Source organism: Athene cunicularia (assembly GCF_003259725.1).
Source record: "Athene cunicularia isolate RWA chromosome 7 unlocalized genomic scaffold, athCun1 chr7_part1, whole genome shotgun sequence".
NCBI classification, from domain to species: domain Eukaryota; kingdom Metazoa; phylum Chordata; class Aves; order Strigiformes; family Strigidae; genus Athene; species Athene cunicularia.
The window spans coordinates 36,937,056-36,942,393 of record NW_020799107.1 but is presented as its reverse complement, the minus strand read 5'-3'; positions in this window follow the sequence as shown (position 1 = coordinate 36,942,393).

Here is a 5,338-nt window from a genome sequence, read left to right as displayed (position 1 = left end):
GCAAAGCCCAGTAGATTTGAAAGCATCCAATTTATTTAACAATGCAGTAAAAGCACCACACAGGGATTGCTGCACAAATAAGCATGGCAACACTCAGAAGGGATAAGGACTCCTCAGCCATGCCTTTTTTTCGGTTGTTTTTTCACCTCAAATGTTCTTCTTCCTTCCTTATACTTCGGCTGCAACACCTGCACTTCAGTTTTGAGTAACAAATAGCACTGCAAACACAACGCTGTGGACAGAGGCACCGAGAGCAGGGCTGAGGGGTCCATCCCCCCTGAGCCGAGTCATACCCCACACACCCCTCTGTCTCACCATCCCGGGCTGAGCCTGGACTGGAACACCGCAAAAACCTGTTGGGTCTCCTCAGTGTCCCCAGACACAGAGCACAGCCCAGCCATCAGCTCATCACACCCAGACACAGCGAGGAGCAGAAACGCCCTCGTAGCAGCATCCCAGAGACGTAATGGTTGAAATTTCTAAAAGAGGAAGCTGGAAATACCACTTTATACTTTTCCACTACAGAAAAGATCTTGGTTTGCCCCAGCAGCAAGGATCAGATTGCTACCATCCTGCTGCACAAACCCAAAAAATCTGAAATCCAAAATCTTACTCGGTAGGGATGAGCCAGGCCCCTGGCCATGGAGTTACGCACCACCTCCACGGAGAGGAGCCATCCCACGTACATGCTGCCCAGGAGAGGTGGCTGTCCCTGATGGCACCTTCTTGAACAACAGGGCAGAAAACCCCTTTTTTAAGGGTCTGACCTCTGCCTGAATCTCGCTCGTTCTGTAGCTGCCAGGATCATCAGCAATTTGAAAGCAGTAATTCCCAGCTTTGTAAGAAACTGAGGAAATAGTGACATTATTGCTGTTTGGAAAGGTAAAAACAACTGGATGGGGATAAAACTGATCCTAGTATAGAGATGAGGAAGTAGAAGCATATAGAAGTAGTATAGAGGTAGCTAAAGGGGTGTAAGCCACATGCAATTGCTACCTGCCTGACACACAAAGTCTTCTCAGACATCCCCCTGCACAGAATACATAGAAGGTAAAATGTGACAGGCTTACTGGTAAAGAGATCTTAGTAACTGATCATTTGTCTCTACTTACGATGAAAATTTGAAAACTGTATTTCACAAATAAACTTTTGATTGAAGCAAGCGTATATAAACAGGTAGCACCATAGCTGGGACCCGGACACGAGGCAGAGCTGGGCGCTGCCTCCATCGGCACAGGCGCCTGGCCCATCCAGACGCAGAGCATTCATTATGCAGTTCCTATTATCACCAATTTATATTTTACTAAGATACTAATACGAGGCATAAAATCAGTCCTTCTTGTCTCCTTCTCAGAGGACTCTTATCCAAACCTGTGCTCAGGTGTCTCTGATACTGCACACGTTGGACATGAGGAGGCTGCTCCCAGAGCACAGCCACGCTCCCTGCCCCGGGCGCCCGGCAGGGATCAAACGTGACTGCAAGGATCTGCTCCCTCCGGGCAGGAGGTGCCGGAGCTGTGTGAGGTACCATTTAACACCCTTTTGCAAATTCTAGAAGGTTTCTCCTCCTGCAGCCTGCTGGCCCCAGCCACCAGCACCACGTTTCTTAGGAAAAGCAGGATTCTGGCCGCAGACCTTGGACGTGCTGCATTTTCACAGGGATGGGGTCTGCAGTCTTAACGCGGCTGCTCCGCCAAGGGTTCAGGGACAACTGTCAGCAAACAGCAGTTTTAACTGGAAAAGAAACGATGGCACAGCTGGAACTGGAGGGGTGGAGATGAGTCTGTAATAAGCAAAGAGCAACAAATCCTGCACTGCACCGCCGTGCCAGTCAGAGCAGTGTCTGGACACAGGCAGAAGCAACTTCTGGAGGACTAAGTCAGAAGAAGACTGAAACCTCATTGTTTAAAGAACAACAGCCATTTGTACCTCCCTATCAAATTCATCTATACATGGTAAAAAATTCTTATTTTTTAAATAACAATGATTTGGTATTTCATTCTAATTTGCCATCAAATTACTTGTATAATATTCCAGTGCAAAGCATTATTTTTATTGCTTATTTTATCTACTTTCATTTTTTTCTTTTCACTAAGGCAGCTGAAGGCAGTAACGCGCTTTCCAACCGTTTTTCCAGAGCAACCACTGGACACCAGCATATCCTGCCCCACACAGCCCTGCCTCCCAGTGCTGCCACAGCAGCCTTGTGCCAAAATTCGGGAAAAGCCACCACAACCTTCCCTCTGTCTTCAGAAAGAAAAGGGCACTGAAGCTCGGGAACGCTCCTGCCCCGCCACCCAAAGCGCACATCCAGTTTCAGAGTGGCCAGGGCCGGGCCTGCCCTGCTGTGATCCCCCAGCACCTGCCCTGCTGCTGGTCTGTATGTCCATGTGACGGACTGTCTGACTCCCAGCCACCTCTCCCTCACCTGCTACACAGGAGCTGGGGTTTGGGGGGGTCTTTGGTTGCTTGGGTTGGGTTTTTTAAACCTGAATCCTGAAGAAATAATTCTCGGTTGCATCCCCATAGTGGATTTAAGATATTTCATCCCAAATAATTTCTTGCCATAAACTCCATATAGAATCCAATAAACCAAAGGATCAATTCAAAGTCCTGTGCCATTTACATGATGTATCTCTGCAGCTCAGAACTATACACAGACTTATCTTAATGCAGAACATAAAGAATTCTAGTTTTAATTATATGGCAGCAATAAATCCTGTAAAGTTGTCATAAACATCATTAAATAGATCATTTACTTCACACTATTTCTCAACATATGAGTTCCATGATTCTGAAAAAAAATGAATGCTGCTTTTCAACACTAAAAGCATCTGAACTCACTGTAACTTCTGACATAAATACACTTTTTTTAGCATTTCTGTCACACATGTTGTCTAGTGACATACCAGTCTATGCTGACTTTGCTACTGATAGCTGCAAGGCAGAATGCCTGAAGACGTACAAGGAGGTCTGCAGTGAGAGGATAAACTGAACATCAGATTTTAAAAAAATACCACTTAGGATGGATGTGAAGTCTACTGGGTAACATTTATAAGAGAAGATCTGAATGGAGGCATCTTCTTGTCAAAAAAATACCTCAACTCTCATGAACATTCTTCATAAACTCCTTAGAATTCATGTACTGTATTGTTTTGCCAATTGCCAGGCCTGGCACAAAGGACACAGCCAGCACAAAGCTGAACCAATAACCAGGTTGTACTGGACACAGAAGGGTCAGTACCTGAGTGAGCACTGGGGGTACAAACAGGCCTATCAGGTTATACATAATCAACATCAATCCCAACAACGACACCACATGACCAACAATGGGTGGGGTAAACGGTGACATGCAGTCTCCCATAGAAGGGACGGGAGCAACCAGGTCAACACGCCAAACACATCAGACCAAGGAAGCCACATACTGAATCCCTACAGAGCCCGCGTTTACAAAAGCCAGACCTGAGTGGAGCCCAGTCCCAGGGAGGCGGGAGGTCCTTCCCCAACAGGGAACTCTGCCCAGGGCACCCCCCTCACACACAGACACTGCCCCTCCTGCGAGGGGTCCCGGCTGTTATCCCTGCGTGGGACACCTGACCTTGGGTTACTCCCTGCGGGACCCCTGGGGCTCCTTTACCCAATGGCTCTGTCTGCCAGGACCCACCCTGGGGGGGGAGCCTGAAGGGAAACTCACCCCCCCTTGGGAAGGGCTGGGGGATCACCCAGATGTCAGCCTGAATCTGGGGTTGGGGCTGAAACCCCAGCGTTTCATGCATGTACTGTATATAGAGAACTGATGGCATCACCGGCACCGGCCCGCCTGCTCCACTCGTGTCAGACACAGGCAGTGCTTACGTTTCCATTCATCCAAAACTTGCAGGTGATTTTTTTCTTACATTGTGATTTTGTACACAAAGATAAAACCGAAGCTGCGTAAAGCAAGACAGAAAAACTGGTGATTTCTCACTGAAATAAATTGTGTCCCTGGTCCTGGTGGGCACCAGGCTCCTGGGCCCAGGGCAGCAGCGCCCCGGAGGAGCAGGGTCTGTGCTCCCGGAGCAGCTGGCACCCGACGGAAGGGGGTGATGTACATCAGGCACCTGCTCATCTATCACCTTCATGGCTGTGTTTTATAAATGAATCCCGGGCTTGCACGTGCAAAGATACACGAGTTACCTCTCTGACAGTAATTACAAATGAGCACTAACCATGGGAAGATGTATTAGCATCTCAATATGAATTTAAACATAATGGAAATATCTAACTGACACTAAGCGCTAAGCAAGGGAAAGTCGATGGAAAGCAAACAGACTGAGGATGGGCCTGCCACACAGTCTGAACCACATTTCAGAAATTCCTGCTGCTCATCAAGAGACTCTCTGACCTGGGGGGGCCTTCTAGTGCTCCCCCTGCTCATCATGGGCACCACACAATGGTTGCTCTTTATAGAAATATTTTAGATGTCCCTAAGGGCACTGCCCACATACCATGTAATTACCTCTTGTAGTTCTACCAGCCTGCACAGATCTTGGTGAAACAAGTTTCTGTATATGTTTGTGCCATTTCCTGCTGCAGCGGTAGTGGCTCTATTTTTTAAAAAAATTACCGTTGCAAAGCCAAAAATACTGAAGGTGGAGTAAGAAATGCAAGATTAATGGTGACACTGAAACCAGTCTTCTGCAAAGCAAAATTAAGCAGAGAGTAATTGAATGGAATGAAGGTAAGAGACATTTATTTTTATTTTTTAAACTTTCCCTGACCCCCTTGGCTGGCATTCCAGCATTTTAAAGTGCCTTATAAAGTCAAACCACTACTGACATAGTTTTTCTATCTCAGCATTTTATCTGCTTTCATTAACAGTTTTGCTTTTTCCACATTTATGAAAAAGGCAACGTTTAATAGCTGCCTGAATTTATTTACACATATCTCCAGTAAATCTTTTACTAAAGGTTGTGGTTACTCTGCACTTGCTTCCCGCAGGGCTGAATAACTCAGTGTTTTTTGTCTACCGTGCTATACTTAAACAAGGCAAAAGTTTGGAGAGAAAAACACATCTTAAACTCTTGAATTTTCTTACTTTTTTTTTTTTTTTTTTTTTTTTTTTTTTTTTTTTTTGAAAAGTGGTACTGTGGGCAGCAGCTTCCTCCTCTGGGTCCTCAAATCCCCCTTCCTTGAGGGCCGTGCCTGAGCACCCACCACTCCCAAGAGCAGCCCTGAGGAGTGTCCAAAGAGGAACAATTCGATGTGTCCAAGTCCATTCAGCTACAAACACCGCGATTAAGTGCATTGGGAACAACCTCCACTCGATCCGACATGCTGTGAGCCCGCAGCCCAGACA